Source organism: Silene latifolia, chromosome Y, assembly GCF_048544455.1.
Source record: "Silene latifolia isolate original U9 population chromosome Y, ASM4854445v1, whole genome shotgun sequence".
Classification (NCBI taxonomy): Eukaryota; Viridiplantae; Streptophyta; class Magnoliopsida; order Caryophyllales; family Caryophyllaceae; genus Silene; species Silene latifolia.
This window is the reverse complement of record NC_133538.1, coordinates 156,556,840-156,574,548: the sequence shown is the minus strand read 5'-3', so window position 1 is coordinate 156,574,548 and position 17,709 is coordinate 156,556,840. Positions and strand designations below refer to the sequence as shown.

At 42.3% G+C, this 17,709-nt stretch overlaps 1 non-coding gene across 1 annotated transcript; it reads right to left on the bottom strand.

Moving 5' to 3' along the window:
- Positions 1-4,310: 4,310 nt before the first annotated feature.
- Positions 4,311-4,416, bottom strand: LOC141635787 (small nucleolar RNA R71). Its single transcript, XR_012540447.1, has one exon. It is a non-coding gene; the product is annotated as a small nucleolar RNA R71 (small nucleolar RNA).
- Positions 4,417-17,709: the final 13,293 nt, after the last annotated feature.

Genomic DNA, 17,709 nt, shown 5'->3' with positions numbered 1-17,709 from the left:
CAACTAATCGAGCTTTATATCTCACAATTTCACCAATTTCATGTCTCTTTCGCACAAAGACCCATTTGTGTCCCACTTGCTTTACACCTTCAGATGTACGGACTACAGGTCCAAAAAATTGTCTCTTTTCAAGAGATTTCAATTCTGATTCAATTGCTTCTTTCCATTTTGTCAATCATCTCTTTGTCTACATTGATCAATAAACTTGGGTTCATGATCCTCTTCATTTTTCATAACATCTAACGCAACGTTGCATGCAAAAATATTATCGACGTCGATTTGATTTCGGTTCCAAATAATACCAAACATGATATAATTTATTGAGATCTCTTCATTTTCAGGTGCCTGAGTTTCTTCCGGAACTAAATTTTCAATCATGTCCACAGTCTCTTCAGAAGATTTGTGTAAATTTACATCCTCGAACGGGCCACCTTCATTCTTTGCTCCTTTTCATTTTCGAGGATTTTTATCCTTGTAACCCATTGGTCTTCCACGCTTCTGGTGTGTACTAGATTTATTACCAATTCTAGTTTGTCCTTCTGGGATCTTAATTTGAAATGGAGCATTTACAGCTGGAATATGTGACTTAGTCACTCTTTTTGGGTTAGTAAAAGCATCTAGCAGTTGATTAGCTAAGCTTTGTAAATGAATTATCTTTTGAACTTTAAGTTCACATTGTTTAGTACGAGGATCAATATGAGATAGTGATAATTCATTCCATTTAATTTCCTTTTCCGACTGTTTGTCTTCTCCCCCTAAACATAGGAAAACTGACTCGTTAAAATGACATTCTGCAAAACGAGCCTTAAATAAATCCTTTGTGGTTGGCTCAAGATATTTAATTATTGAAGGAGATTCAAATCCAACATATATTTCCAACCTTCTTTGGGGACCCATCTTTGTGGGTTGTGGTGGAGCTATTGGTATATAAACCGCACAACCAAAAACTCTAAGATGGGAAATATTTGGTTCTGACCATGTACCAATTGAGACAGGGAGAATTTATGATAACTCGTTGATCTGATGCGAATAAGTGATTTTGCATGTAGTATAGCATGTCCCCAAGCAGAAATTGGGAGTTTACACCTCATAAGTAATGGTCAAGCAATTAGTTGAAGTCGTTTGATTAAAGATTTAGCTGGACCATTTTGTGTATGAACATGAGCTACAGGATGTTCAACATTTATCCCAATCGACATGCAATAATCATTAAAAGTTTGAGAAGTAAATTCACCAGCATTATCAAGACGAATGTTCTTGATAGGTGTATCTGAAAAGTATGCTCGTAATTTTATTAATTGAGCAAGTAATCTCGCAAATAGCGAGTTGATAACAAGCATACATGGGACCATCTAGTCGATATCGATTAAAACCATAAAATATCTAAATGGTCCACTTGATGGATGTATTGGTCTACAAATATCCCCTTGTATACGTTCCAAAAAACTAATTGATTCAAAATTTATTTTAACTGGTGAAGGACGAATTATCAATTTCCCTTGTGAACAAGCAGCACAGAGAAAATTATTAGGAATAAACTCCTGGTTCTTCAAATAATGTCCATGATACGTGCATTTTATATAGTCTTTTTATCCTTATTTTGCACGTATTTCTATGCACTTTTATACTGTTTTGTATTGCAATATGCCCCGAATCGGCTACTTCGGTTTGTTTTGTCTATTTTGCAGGAGTGAACCTGAAAGTGGTGAAATCGTACTCTTTTCGTCCTGTTTTGCATGCATTTTGAGGAGACGAGAATGTTAGAGCGAGTTACTGCATTGAGATGCATGAAGGAATGGTCAACGAAGCAGTCGGCGACGAGTTTGAAGCTGATTGTGGAGAAAGAACACTCGATCGAGAAGACATTTGGTCGATCGAGTGGTTTCATATGCTGAAGAGGTCAATCGAGTAGTTCATTGTACTCGATCGAATTGCTGTTTAAGGGGTTTCCTCGATCGAGTGGAAATATTGCTCGATCGAGAGGATTTTCTGCTAAAGTCCTCGATCGAGTGGTTTAATATTGCTCGATTGAGAGGTTTTGAGTTTTCACGGGCTTAACTAACCCGTGTTGCCTTATTTCGTTTATGGACTTTGTTTTTCTATTTAAGCCTTCATAATTAGGTTATTAAGTACGCTGTTAATTACTCTAGTACGTTTTACTCATCTTAGAACGCCACTCTTACTCTCTTAATCTATTCTCAAACTTTCTACTGTAACTTTGCTTTTGGATTTCTTTGCTCGGATTTGGGTTGTTCTTTACGCCGGAATTCTTGTGATTGTAATCTTTCTTCTCCTTTTAATCTTAATCTCGTATTTATTGCTTCAATCCTTTGTTTCTCTTATCGTTAATTTCTGCCCTAATTTAATTTATGCATTATTATTAGGGCAGAGCAAAAAATCCGATTATCCAAACTGATCCGATATCCGATCCGAATCTGATCCGAATGTTTGGATATCTGATCCGAAAGTTAAGTTTGGTTTGGATATCTGATCCGAAATTGTTGGTTTTGGTTTGGATATGGATATTAGAATTAAAACATTTGGATATCCGATCCGATCCGAAAATATAGTTTTCTAGTATAATTTCGAAAAAATAAAATTTTATTTTATGCAACTTAATTAATGTTTAAAATATTAGTGAAATATCTAGGTGGTACTTAAATTTTATGTCGAGAACATTGGAATAAGAATACTAAAGAAAATCATCATGTAAGACAATGAATATAATCGTGTTTCAAACTTAATTTTAAATTAAATTCTAAAGTATGGATATCCGATGGATATCCGCATCCGATCCGATTGTTTTGGATACCCGAACATTGGATATCCGAAACATTTGGTTTGGATATTGGATATCTAAGTTCAGGATTTTTAATATGGATATCCGATCCGAACTAGCACTTTGGATCAAATACCCGATCTGTACTCTGCCCTAATTATTATTGTTATTTCATAATGTTTCCTATTAGTTCATTCATCATTGTTATTATTGACAACATTAACAATATGAGTAGCTAAATTCATTCATGTTGGGATTAGGGAATCCATGGTAGGATTGTGACGATGTAGCGAATAGGCTAGATGATTTATTTGTGAGAATCTTTACCCATGGCAATATAATTATAATACCAACTTAGTTGAGTGCACGCTTCTAAGTTACCTTTTAATCTGGTTAAATTTATTCCTGGATCAAAAGATTGGACTAAATTGACCTGCTATGAACAGTAGACTACCCTGACGAGGACAGAAGTTAAGTTAGCGGAAATCTAGGATTGAAAGTGGACCGGAAGGACCTTTCCCGTATCCGTCTCACAGTAAATTATCTAGGATATTTGCAGTTGAGTCACTAGACTATCATGGTGAACCGAAATCCTGACATGTTCCCTTTTTATTGATCATCTTTGCTACATTTTCTGTCCTTTATTGCTCTTTCCTTATTGCTCTTTCCTTCAAACCTTCATTAGTTTAGTAAACCAAATTCAACCCCCCATTTAGTGACTTAAATAAGCAGACCTTTAGCAGATAGCTTGCCTCCCTGTGGAGATCGACCCGACTTCCCTAACTATATTAATTAGTGCCAGTTGGTTATTTTTAGTAGGTACACGACTAGCCTGTCAAATTTTGGCGCCATTGTCGGGGAGGCAATAGCCCTATCTGTTTTTGTTTTCGTTTATTTTTATCCGTCTCAGGGAATTTTTATTCCTTGATACAGTTCTCATTTATCTCTTTCAGTGTTCTGTATGCTGTGTCAAACAGTCGGATTTAGTTCAGTGATTCGAACCAGGAAAGATGTTTCAAGCATAGACTCCGTCTGCAAAGAGAACTTCGAAAGGAAGACTTGAGTACTTTTGAGCCCGAGCTACAAGACTTTTTATTTGCAGAAGACCAGTCTTTAGAAGAAGATAATCTCATTTCTACCAACCAACCAGTAAAGCTGCCGAATATTGCAAGTCACTCGGAGCCTAAAGCATCCTCTACTCCTAAGGGTTTTAACCTTCAGACTGAGGACGGCAACACTTTTGATATCCGTTCGTCCTACATAAATCTGTTGGAGAGAAACTTGTATAGGGGTGTGGCAGGTGAAGAACCAAGGAAGCACATGGAGGTCTTTTCTGATTACTGCTCTATTATTCCCGCTACAAAGGGAGTAACACAGGATAAGATAAAGGAGGTGCTCTTTCCTTTTTCTCTGACTGACTCAGCCCGTGAGTGGTTGACCGATCTTGACCATACAACTACTGGGATCACCAACTGGGAGACTCTCGCACTTACCTTCTATAAAAGATACTTCCTTCCTTAACGCACTAATCATCTGAGGGGAAAGATTACTAGTTTCAAGCAGGCACCTGATGAGACATTCTATGAAGCTTGGTGTCGGTTTAAGAAGTTGGTGAGGTCTCTTCCTCACCATGGTTTTGATCAATGGTTTTTGTGTAACCAATTTTATAATGGGTTGTATGATGACCATAGAGCTATTCTTGATGCCTCATCCAACGGAAGATTTCAGAAAAACATTGATGATGATAAGGGATGGGGCATTATTGAGGAGATGGCGACCAATTGTGCTGAATATGAGAACCCACGGGATGGTATTCGAACAGTCCATTCGGTTGATAAGGCAGTTGTGGCTCAGCTGGAAGCCATGAATGCCCGATTTGATAGATTGGAGTTGCAATCTGCTGGGGAGCCACAGACAGTTCATTTGTTGACTAGACAGGAAACTGTCATTTGTGGGAGATGTGGAGGAGATGACGGTCATACTGCTATTGACTGTCTTACTTAGAAAGAACAAGTCCTTGCTTTTCAACAATACAGGCAAGGAGGAGGTTCTTATTATAACAACTAAGGGGCAGTCCATCCCAATTTGAGGTGGACAAATCAAAATGTTCTTAATCCCACTCCTCCACCGCAGCAGCACCAGCCATATGTCCCGCCTCATAAAGCTCAACAAGGCTTCCAAAAGCCTCCTTCCTTTCCTCCACCGAATCAAGGCGCATCATCTTCAAGTGGGGTAAGTGAGCTAGGTGAGCTAAAGTCAATGCTCCAGTCATTGACAAAGCAATGGCAACTAAGTGACCAACAGAAAGAAGCATCCATCAAGTCACTTGAAACTCAAGTTGCTCAGTTAGCCGCAAACCAGTCCACGACGAAACAAGGTAATTTGCCGTCTCAATCTGAGAAGAATCCACATGAGACGGTGAATTTGATTAATTTGAGAAGTGGTCGTTCTTATGAAGGACCAAGATTATCTGATGACAGGGATATTTCGGACCCGAGCAAGGATGTTAATGACAATGAACAGTCATTAGTTGCTGAAAAATAGTTAACCACGAAGAATATACTCGATCGATTGGTTTCAGGGGATCGATCGAGTAGAATTAATGCTGGAAGCACTCGATCGAAGGGAAATTCTACTCGATCGAGTGAACTGGATAATGAAGAGTTCGATCGAGAGGTCCAAACCACTCGATTGAGTGAAAAATCTGAAGAATCTATTCAATCGAGTGAAAACTTACCTCGATCGAACACTGTTGTTAATGAAGAACTTGATCGAGATCTTGCTATTGCTCGATCGAGTGATATTTCACCTGGAAAGACTCGATCGAGAGGCAAAAAGTCTTGATCGAGTGATAAGGAGCTTGAACCAGCTGAGACGTTGGAAGAAAGAAACAAAGGGCTCGAGATTCCCATTACGGTGCCCTTCCCAAGGCGATTACAGATCATGAAAGCCAATCAACAGTTCGGTAAATTTGCCGAGCTTCTGAAAAGCTTACAGGTCACTGTTCCATTTGCCGAGTTGCTAACACAGGTACCCTCTTATTTAAAGTTTATGAAATAAATTTTATCACGTAAGAGGCATATCAATGATCATAAAACGGTAGCTTTGACCGAGGTAGGGAATGCCCTAGTTCAAAACAAGTTGCCACCTAAACAGTCAGACCCGAGTAGTTTCTCAATTCCATGTCACATAGGTACCCATTTGATTGATAACGCGCTATGCGATCTTGGTGCTAGCTTGAGCGTCGTACCTTTATCTCTTGCTAAGAGACTTGGTTTGACTAAATTTAATTGCACAAACATGACCGTACAGATGGCTGACCGTAGTATATCACGGCCGTTAGGTGTCGTAGAGGACATACCTGTTAAAATCGGGAGATTCTTTATTCCCGTTGATTTTGTAGTGCTTGATATTCCCGAGGACACTCACACCCCTATTATTTTAGGGAGACCATTTTTGTTCACTGCTCATGCAGTGATAGATGTCAGGGGTAAGACACTCACATTTCAGGTAGGGGACGAGGAATTAATTTTCCATCAATCTAAGTCTCATAGGGCTCCCATGCAAGCTTAACCTTGTAATGCCCTCTCTTCTACTGACTCCCATATTGACACTCCAGATGAAAATTTGGAATTTTGTGCTGCAATTGTGACCCCTTCGCCTCAGATTGAGAGTAAAAAGGAGGAGAATTCGTCTGTCTTCCTACTGTAGGTACAGATGAAAAAGATGCAGGAGCTGTCAAAGGTCGTTGTGCAATTAAAATCAATCAAATTGGGGATCCAAACGTCAAAGCTGGTGAGAAAGATAAAGGGATGAGGAAAGTTCGTGCATACGTGGTTGTCAACTATTCTCCCCTTACTGGTTCAAATTCAAGCTCGTGGAGAATGAGGACGACGGTCAAGGATGCTAAAGGGACCTCCTCTAGTCAGAAGCCCTCCGTTGGGCTTTTGAATTATTTTGGGAATTGAGCGGGGAATGCCCCGTGTAACAATTTGTAAAAACTAATTTTAGATTTCCGTTGAATTTCTTTATTTTATTTTTAGGACTATTAGAATTTAGATAATTTTTAGCGTAGTTAGAAAGACTATAGACTGTCATTTTTGTGATTTGGTATATTCAGGATATGCTTGCGAGTGCTTTTATGCAGGTTTGGGGAAGAAATAACTCATTTGGAGGACTTACACGAAGAAAAGCACTCGATCGAGTGCTTTTTGTACTCGATTGAGAGGATTTTACAAGAAAGGATTCGATCGAAAGGTTTCAAAGTGCTCGATCGAAACAGCAAAAATGAGGAGTTCTCGATCGAGTATAATTTTACTCGATCGAGAGGAATGAAGACCAGACTCCTCGATCGAGGGGTTTAAAACCACTCGATCGAGTGAAATTGCAAATCCCGCGCAGGAAGTAACTCTTAAACTTCCTATTTTCATTCCTTTATTTTTATTTCTTCATTTCTTCGTCCCCTTTGCACAAAAAAAGCCCAAATCCTCTAAAAATTTTTTGCCTAATACCAAATCTAACACCTACAATTTGTTCCTAACTAATTAATCGACATTTCCCCCTAATTTCCCCTTTGATTTTTGTTCGTTTTTGCGGTCAATTACGGGTTCTAGGGTTTGCGGTTTCTTGTTCGAAATTCCGCCAATTTGCATTGTCTTTGTCGATTAATTTGCTTCTTTTGTGGGTTTCATTTATCAAGTAAGTATTCTCTTTACCTTAGTGTTGATTAATTGCCTTTTTCGAATTTTTGAGGTAATTTGGGAATTAGGGTTTATGATAGTCGAAATTTCCGACTGATTTGGGTATTTTCTGTTTAATTTCGTTAATTGATTATCATTCCCCCTTCCTTACTTGATTAGGATGGACAGTAGCTCAATGTCCTCATCCAGTTCGACTGTTACTCCGTCCTTGACTGAGACGGTGGTCCATGCTACGGTGGTCCATGCTGCCACCACCGTCTCCACACCCGTTAGTACCACTGCCGCTACTCCCGTGTTTCTTGTCACTGCTGCTGGTACTGTCGTTACTGCTGCTAGCTCCGTCTCCGCTTCCACTTCCGTCACAGCCTCTGTTTTAGCTAGCACTGCTGTTAGCCCTTCTTCTTCTGTGTCGGTTTCTGCTGTCTGTTCTGTTGCAGCCACAGCTAGTACCTCAAATACGGTGACCACCCCTGCTGCGTGGTCACCCGCAGTCACAGCTGCTTACCGGGCGACTCTAGTATCTCGTTCCGTCAGAGGACGGGCTTCTACTTCAGATGCTAGAGGTCGGGGTCGTGCACGAGCTACACCTACTACTGGTCGTTCTGCTGGCCGTGTCACCATCCGAGGGGATGATTCGCTCGACTCGCACCCCGACTACCCTCAGGTAATCTTCGTTAATGGTATTCATCGCACTAGATTTTTCTCTTTGCTTGACTGTGACTTTCTTTCGACCAAGTTTTTGTCGTCAGTCACTTGATAGACTTGGTATCTACGAGCTAGTTTGTGAGATTTTGCGGGGTACGGGGATGTCAGGACTTGTGACCATGAGTGCCTATACCAACAAAGAGCTGACCCTTGAGTTTTTCAGCTCCTTTACCTTCTCTTCTGGGGCACTTGACGCTGACCCCACTTGCTCTTCCGTGTCTTTCCGATTGTTTAACCGGACTTTTTCCTGGACTTTAGAGGAGTTTGGTACTAGGTTAGGACTTTCTTTTACGGGTCCCACTGCTGCCCCTAGGAAGGTCATCCGCATGTTGTGGAGGACCTTGGCACAGACTACTTACGAGGAGCGAAAGCTCGCTCAGGTCCACCTTCCCCCTGCCCGTTACTTCCTGCGTCTGATGGGTAGTACTATTTTTGGCCGTAGAGAACCAAACAATGTGAACAACATTGAGCTTTCTATTCTGGGCGGGTACCTGAACATTGACAGTGAGGGCCCCTTTGTCCTTAACATTGCTTACCTGACCGCCCAGTACTTTCACTCTGTGGGGGAGTAGACCACGGGTGCCATCGTCTGCGGTGGCATAGCCACTGTCCTTGCCCGTTTTCTCTTCCCCGTCTTCCCTCGTAACTTATAGTACATAGGTGTCGATAGGTACCTGGACCAGGCAGCCATGCTGTCTATGACTTGGCTTGCCTCTGACCAACAGACTTGGAAGATATGCAGTTCCTTGTCTGAGACCCTTCCTTGCACCACCCTACCTCGCCTCGTCCCCCTGCCCACTGTTAGGGGCAGGTTACCTCCACCATTGTCCATGTACCACCTACCGCTGCAACCACCTCCTACTCTGTCCGCTTCTAGGAAGCGGCGTCGATCTGAGACCTGAGAGGGATCCACACCTTCTACGGGTGGCCAGACTTCCACGGCCATTCCTATCCCGATCCCTACTCCTACTCCTACGCCCGACCAGACACAGGCACAGCCGGTTTTTCCGGCTAATTTTGTATCTCCTCCACCCTTTGAGACGCCTGCGGTCATGGACCAAGGACGTCGTGACAGTTTGTTGCTTGAGCTTGTAGAGAGGCAGGCTCGTATGGAGAGGGACATAGCTCTTACTTTGTTCCCTCTATACGAGTATCACATGAGGCGACACCGTCCTATTCCAGAGGGTTGGCCACACCCGTCCTTCTACCGGTACCCAGGTGAGGGGTACCCTGAGTCAGCTAGTGAGGAGGAGGAGGAGGAGGAGGACCCAGCAGCGGCGGCAGCGAGAGCTCAGGCTGAGCAGAGGAGAAGGAGAGAGCAGGAGGAGGACCCAGACTTCACTGTGATGGTGGAGGACGTGTCAGAGGAGGCTGACGAGTAGCTATTGGTCTACTCACTTCCCCAGTTTTCAGGCTGGTTTGGGGAAGTTCAAGTTTTGTATGTACATTGTTGTTCTTTTATTTCTTTTGTCTCCTTTTTATTTCTTCTTTTTCATTCATTTATTGGCTATATTTTCCCGTCCCCCGTATATATCTGCTGGTGTATGTTGGAGGACAACGAGGGCATTGTCCGTTTTGGTTTGTGGAGGGTAATGCACCCTTTGAGTCTGCATTTGCATTTGTTTTGCATTCACGTTTCTATTTTCAGCCTGCATTGTATTTATTTGTTTAAAAGAATCATAAAAATCCAAAAAAATTAGAAAAATTTCAAAAATTAATAGAATATAGGTTGAGTCGGAACGGTTGATTTCCATGATGATATTGCACTTTAACTTGTCATTTTACTTGAGCCTTGCACTTTCATTAACGGTTATTAGCTGAGTCTTACGCATAATCTACGAGTTTTTGTTCAAATTTAGCTGACCGTGTAGACTTGACCTGATAAATTGGCAACCTACTTTGCAATTTCTGAGATTTAGAGCCATATAATTGGTGACATTCATGACCGGTTTACATAGGAATTGATAGTAGTACTCCTTGCATAGCATGTTCATCATTTTTGCACTTTTATGACATTCGATTTCTTGTCAAATGCATACATTCGGGTTTGTGTTCGGTGTCACACGTAGGGAGGTGCTTGTAAATTTTCCCTTTCTCACATTTTTCACCCATTTAGCTCCACTTAAGCCAAATTTAGCCTTTTTGACACATTAGCTACATCCAAAACTAAGCCTGCCCAGTCGAGCTAGTTTAGTGTGTCTTTTGTGGTACGTTGGTCCATGTTGCGAGTTTGGCACGTGTGATATTGTTGGAGTTGGTGGAAAATAATGGAAGGGAGGATGAAAATGAAATGGAAAAAGAAGAAAAAAGAGGAATGTGTGAAAGAAAAAAAATGAAAAAAAAAGTTGAAACAAACGTATGGCAAGAAGAAAAAGAAAAGAAAAGAATGAAAAAAAAATTGTTTGATTTGTGTTGATTGTTTAATTAAGACGGTATTAAAAAAGGGAAGTTTGTGACCGTCTCACTCCTCTGTTCTTATTCATATATTTTTGAGGAGATAGTGTATTTGGTTAGTGAGCTGTGTGCCAAATGAAGGGCACTTGTGTTTATTTTCAGTCAGTTGAATTTCGGACGGTCTTATATGGTCCTGTTTAGGAACTAGCTTGTCGTTTTTTACCTCCACATTTCCATAATTTATTTTGCCTTTTCTCACCTGAACCTCACTTTCCTATACTATTTGTAAGCCCGCGACTGTGACGGACAATCTTGGTTGGAATGTGTGCATAGTACCTGAATCGTCTATCATTTTGTTGCATGCATGCTATGTAGGTCGCAGTTTAGGCGAGTGACTGTTTCTGTTTCTCTCTTATACATATATAATTCACCCTTTGCTTCGTGAGAAAAGAGTGACTGTAATACTAAGGTTTTATGAGCCTCTGGGTACTCTATCGAATGGGCCTTACTCTGCCGAGTAAGGGTGTTTTGTGATTTAAAACAGTTTCTGACCTGTTGGGTACTCGATCGAGTAACCTCGATACTCGATCGAGTAGGCGGCACTCGATCGAGTATGTCAGCTACTCGATCAAGTAGCCGGTTTACAGGGGGATAATTTGTCGGGTTTTGTTAATAATACGATTTAATATATAAACTCTTCCGTCACTTTCTTAATACACTTTAGAAACCTAATTACTTTCAAAAGAGAAAACAATCTACGTTCTTCGCATCAATCGCATTGTTGGCAAATCCCGGAGCTTGGAAGGTCGGAATTCGTCTTTCTTTATACCTTTGTAATCCTTACGTCGAGGGTAAGATCTATGTACTGTTTTTATGGTATTTCGTTAAAGTTAGTTAAACCGTAATTTGGGGATTTGAGGGTTTTGTTGTGTTTCTTGATTGGTAGTAATTGTATGATTGTATGTTAGGAGGAGGATTTGTAGAAGAGGCCTTTTGATAATAGCTGTTGAGATCGTCTGACTGTGTTGCTTTCCAGGTAGGGTTTCCCTACTCAGTATTAGTCCCATAATATGTGGTGGTGATTTTTGATTGTTGATTGTTATCATACGAGTATTGTGACGGTTGTTGGTGTTGATTGTTGTTTAGTAGTTGTGATTGTTTGTATCTGTCCGTGTTCTTCGGGGCGTGTCCCTGGCTGAGTGGAGTCACTTGCGGGAGTGGCTTCACGCCCATTATTCGCCTTCTGTGGAACCCGCCACAGAAGGGATGTGCACATTAAGGAATTTGGGTTTATCGCTCAACGGAGATGAGCAGGGATTAGGTGGGAACGGCTGCGGTCCCCCACTGGCGGCGTGGAGTGACCTGTTGCGATGGGCACTCTGGCAGGGCTGAGTATTGTGGAGTTGGGAATGGAGTTCGGAGTATATCTGTGATGATTGAGCTGTGTTGTTTGTTATGTTGTTGGATTATATAAATTGTGTGATTAGTACTGACCCCGTTTATTGTTTTAAAAACTGTGGTGATCCATTCGGGGATGGTGAGCAGTTGTTGAGCAGGTATGAGTCGAGTTACATGGGATAGCTGGGATGTGCCACTTTCAGATGATAGAGTCTTCCGTTGTAGCTTGAGTAGTTTATTAAACATTTCATTTAGTAGAGTAGACAGTTTGTTTTGAGAACATGTAACCGTATTTTGGTATTTGGTTTTGGATTGTATCTTATTCACTAAACTTATACTATTTAAATACTGTTTCGTTATTATCTTATGATTATCATTGCCTCGGGCAACCGAGATGGTAACATCTTTATACCTGAGTGGTCCTGGTAAGGCACTTGGAGTATGGGAGTGTTACAAAATGGTATCAGAGCGACGATCCTGAAACCTGTAACCAATGAATCTAATGAATATAGGGAGTCAATTAAAATGAACTCGGGGTAAAGGTTGTAGGAGCTAATGCAAAAACTTGGGAGACGTCCTAAAGTCGCGAACTCGCCCTACAATTTTGAACCGGTCACCTGGGGAGTATATGTCAAGGTCATATGTGGTGTTTGTTAGCTTGTATGTGAATGTGACGATATATGTTGTGAATTGATGGATGTTGGGAGTAGAAGATTGATATGGTGATTGAAAAGTTAGTGAAGTATATATATATGTTGTTTGTATAAGAAGCATGATGGTTGTTTATTACGTGGCATTTGATAGCATGAAATAGTTGTTTTGATGATTGAATGAGGATTTGTGTAGAATTGCATGCGTAGCTAGATTATAATGTTGAGTTTATAAAGTTGTACAGTATGATGGGATATGAGAGATGACATGCGGGTAGTATATACGAGTCAGCATGACTCGATCGAGTAGGAGGTACTCAATCGAGTAGGTGAGGTACTCGGTCGAGTGGGTCTGACTCGATCGAGTGGGTATTTGACGTTTTTATAACCAGAATCGCGTTTTTGGGTACTCGATCGAGTACATAGGGCACTCGATCGAGTAGGGGGGTCACTCGATAGAGTGGCTGTGCTACTCGGTCGAGTATGTTAGAGATCAGAAGGTCTGTTTTGGGTCTGATGTCGGGGCACTCGATCGAGTATGGTGGGCACTCGATCGAGTAGCCTCTACTCGATCGAGTAGGTTTAGGCACTCGATCGAGTGTGTTATGGGCAGTCTGTTTTCGTGTTTTGGGGTTATAGTGCGTATGTTTATATCTACCCTTTCTCATATAGCTTCAAGATGCCACCCAAGAAAAACGCTTTGTATGCGAGAGCTGAGAACATGAACATCGATGATGTTGTTAAGATGTTGGAGCATCAGGATGCTCTTACGAAGGCCCTAAAGAGAGTGGGAAAGGATAAGGAGGTTGATCACTCCAAGATCAGTCTTTATATAGCGAGGTTTAACCCAAAAGAGTACAAGGGGACCGGGGAGCCAAACCTTCTTGACAACTGGCATCGTGAGATGGAGAACATACTGGACCTGGTACACTGTCCTGATGAGATGAGAGTGGAACAAGCTGCGTTTTACTTGAGGGAAGCAACTGATGAGTGGTGGGACAAGGTGAAAGTGAGTGCTAGAGAGATGTATACGAAGCATGGTTTACCTGCTATACCTTGGGAAGAGTTTCGGAGGGCTATGAGGAAAGAGTTTGTACCTGAGCATGTGAGGAGTAAGCTGAGAGAGGAGTTTGATGGGTTTAGGATGACATATGATATGTCAGTTGCTGAGTACTACAAGCAGTTTAATGAGAAGTCTAGGTATGCTGAGGACATGGGTTTGAGTGAGGAGAACCTAGCGCTGAGATTTGAGAGGGGGTTGACCCCCAAGATTATGGACAAGTTACCCGTGGGAGTCCTTACTGATGTTAAGGGAGCGTATGAGAGGGCTGGGAGAGCTGAGAGGTTGGTGGAGATGGCTCAGGAGAGAGTAGTTGAGAAAAAAAAGGCTGAGAGTGAAGGTGGTGGCCAATCTAGCCAAAACAAAGGCAACCACAATCAGGCTAGAGCATTTTCTTCTGGGTCAGGGTTCAATGCTGGAGCTTCCTTTGGGCGTGGCCGTATGAGTAGTAGTGGTAGTTGGGGGATGACCTGCTATGGCTGTGGCGGTGTAGGCCACAAGAGACATGAGTGCACGAGTGTACCTAGAGCTGTTCAGAGATCAGCTCAGGGGAGCTATTCTCAGGGGCAAGAACAGAGTTACGCGAGCAATAGACCGTCTGGGTCATGGTCTAACCGGGGAGGTCAGACCTACCAGGGTGGAGGTAACTGCAATGGCGGTAATTCCTATCAGAAACCAGCTACGAACAACAACAACAATCAGGGGTCGAATGCTAAGCCGACCACATCAGCCAGTACTGTCCAGGGAGGTGGACAAAAGACCAGTGGAAAGCTGTTCATGATGGACAAGAAAGCAGCTGAGGACGATGCACATGTTATCACTGGTACTTTTCTTGTTAACGGTATTCATACCTTTGTTTTGTTTGATTCGGGGGCGTCTCAGTCGTTTGTATCTTCGAGTCATGTTAAACGGTTGGGTTTGAGGGTATATGAGTCTGTAAGTGAGAAAGTTTTTATACCTTCGGGTGAGTCTCTATCGTATGGGAGGTTGTATAGGGATGTATCTATGATAGTTGGGCAAGTTGATCTACCTGTAGACTTGCTAGAGTTTCCTTGTAATGGTTTTGAGATGATAGTCGGGATGGATTGGTTGGGAAAGTATAAAGCTAAGATAGACTGTCATCAAAAGAAAGTGTCTTTGAGAGGTCCTAAGGGCGTTAGTGTGTCTTATCGTGGGTTTGTGGTCAATCCCAAAGTTAAGTTGATTGCAGCTGTTACCTTGAAGTCCTATCTAAGGAAGGGATGCCCTTTGATCTTATGCCATGTGAGAGATGACCGAATAGAGAGTCCGACGGTTGATCAGATACCAGTGGTGGGTGAGTTTGCAGATGGCTTTCCAGAGGAGATTCCGGGGTTGCCACCGAAGAGGGAGATAGATTTCACGGTTGAGTTGAAACCGGGGACGGGGGAAATCTCTAAGGCACCGTACCGGATGGGTCCTAAAGAGATGGAGGAGCTCAAGAAATAGTTAGATGATCTGATAGAGAAGGGATACATTAAACCTAGTGTATCACCATGGGGAGCACCAGTTCTGTTTGTTAAGAAGAAAGATGGGAGCTTGAGGTTGTGCACAGACTACAGGGAGCTGAACCGAGTGACGGTGAAGAAAAATTATCCTTTGCCAAGGATAGATGACCTGTTTGATCAGTTGGGTGGTGCATCAGTCTTTTCCAAGATTGATTTGAGGTCGGGGTACCATCAGGTGAAGATTAGAGAGGTGGACATACCGAAGACAGCTTTCACGTCGAGGTATGGCCATTATGAGTATGTGGTGATGCCGTTTGGGTTATCTAATGCACCGGCTGTGTTTATGGATTTGATGAACAGAATCTTCAGACAGTTTTTGGACAAGTTTGTGGTGATGTTTATCGATGACATCTTAGTCTATTCCAAGACTAAGGAGGAGCATGAGGAGCATCTGAGGATTGTGTTGCAGACCTTGAGGGAGCATGAGTTATATGCTAAGCTGTCTAAGTGTGAGTTCTGGTTAGAGAAAGTTGCTTTATTGGGGCATGTGATCTCTAAGTATGGGGTAGTTATGGATCCGGCAAAGATTGAGGCAGTGATAAAGTGGGAAGCACCAAAGAATGTTGCTGAGATCAGGAGTTTCTTGGGTTTAGCTGGATACTACAGACGGTTCGTGAAAGATTTCTCCAAGATTTCTAGACCTATGACAGCTTTGATGAGGAAAGAGAACAGGTTTCGTTGGGATGAGAGTTGTGAGACGGCGTTCCAAACATTAAATGAGCGTTTGACCACAGCTCCTATCTTAGCATTGCCTGAAGGGATCGAGAACTTTGAGGTTTATACAGATGCCTCAAAGAATGGGTTGGGATGTGTGTTGATGCAGAACGGGAAGGTGATTGCCTATGCTTCTAGGCAATTGAAGCCTTATGAGGAGAACTATCCTACACATGATCTAGAGTTGGGTGCAGTGCTGTTTGCCCTTAAGATTTGGAGACATTACCTTTATGGGGCGACCTTTAAGGTATTTTCGGATCACAAGAGTCTCAAGTACATCTTCACTCAAAAGGAGTTGAACATGAGACAGAAGAGGTGAATGGAGCTGATTGGCGATTATGACATGGATATTATCTACCATGAAGGGAAAGCCAATGTTGTTGCAGATGCTTTGAGTAGGAAGAGTGTACATTCTTTGTGTACAGCTCTATCTTTGATGAGGTTGAGAGATGAGGTGGGGAGGTTTGGGATACATATGATGCAGAGAGGGGATGCCATGGGAGATTTGATAGTGCAGCCTGATCTTTATGACGATATTCGAGGTAAACAGGCGTTGGATCCCAAGATAGTTGAGTGGAGAGCAGGAGTAGAGAAAGGGACAGTGTCTCGATTCTCTATTCATACAGATGGTAGTTTGAGGTTTGATGGTAGGTGGTGTGTCCCTAATGATGAGGAGCTGAAAAAGACAATCATGACAGAGGCACATTGTACACCGTATTCAGTACATTCAGGTGGTGACAAGCTGTACAAGGATTTAAAGAACACGTTCTGGTGGCCTGGGATGAAGAAAGAAACAGCTGAGTTTGTGGCCCGTTGTTTGACATGCCAGAGAGTTAAAGGGGAACAGCGACGACCACAAGGTAAGATTCAGTCTTTATAAGTACCTGAGTGGAAGTGGGAATCCATTTCTATGGATTTTATCGTGGGTTTGCCAAAGAGTCAACAGGGTAACAATATGATATGGGTAATAGTGGATCGACTGACCAAGTAAGCTCACTTTGTGCCAATGAAAGATACATAGAATAAGGCACAATTAGCTATGGCTTATCGGAAGAATGTGCTAAAGCTACATGGAGTCCCTAAGGACATAGTATCTGACAGAGATGCGAGATTTATCTCAAGGTTTTGGAAAGAGTTGCAGGAATCTTTGAGAACAACTTTGAAGATGAGTACAACATTTCATCCTGCGATAGACGAACAGACTGAGAGAACGATCAAGACTCTTGAGGATATGTTGCGAGCTTGTGTGATGGACTTTGGTGGTAGCTGGGAACAGAGGTTGGATTTGATAGAGTTTTCTTACAACAACAGCTATCACACTAGTATTGGTATGGCACCGTTCGAGGCCTTATATGGGAGGAGATGTAGGAGTCCGATTTGTTGGGACAACAGTGCTGAGGCAGTGGTTATAGGACCAGAGATGGTACATGAGATGGTTGAGCAGATTAAGATGATCAGGGAAAGGATGAGAGCGGCTCAGGATAGGCAAAAGAGTTATGCAGATCTACATCGCCGGGATATAGAGTTTCAGGTTGGGGATAAGGTTCTTCTGAAAGTGTCTCCTATGCGTGGGGTTATGAGATTTGGGAAGAAAGGCAAGCTGAGTCAGGAGTTCATAGGGCCTTATGATATCTTAGAGCGGGTTGGAGAGGTTGCATATTGTTTGGCGTTGCCAGCTGCGTCAGAGAGGGTGCATAATGTGTTTCATGTATCTCAGCTGCGGAAGTATGTGAGTGATCTGTCACATGTGTTAGAGGCAGAGAGCTTAGAGCTAGATGAGTCT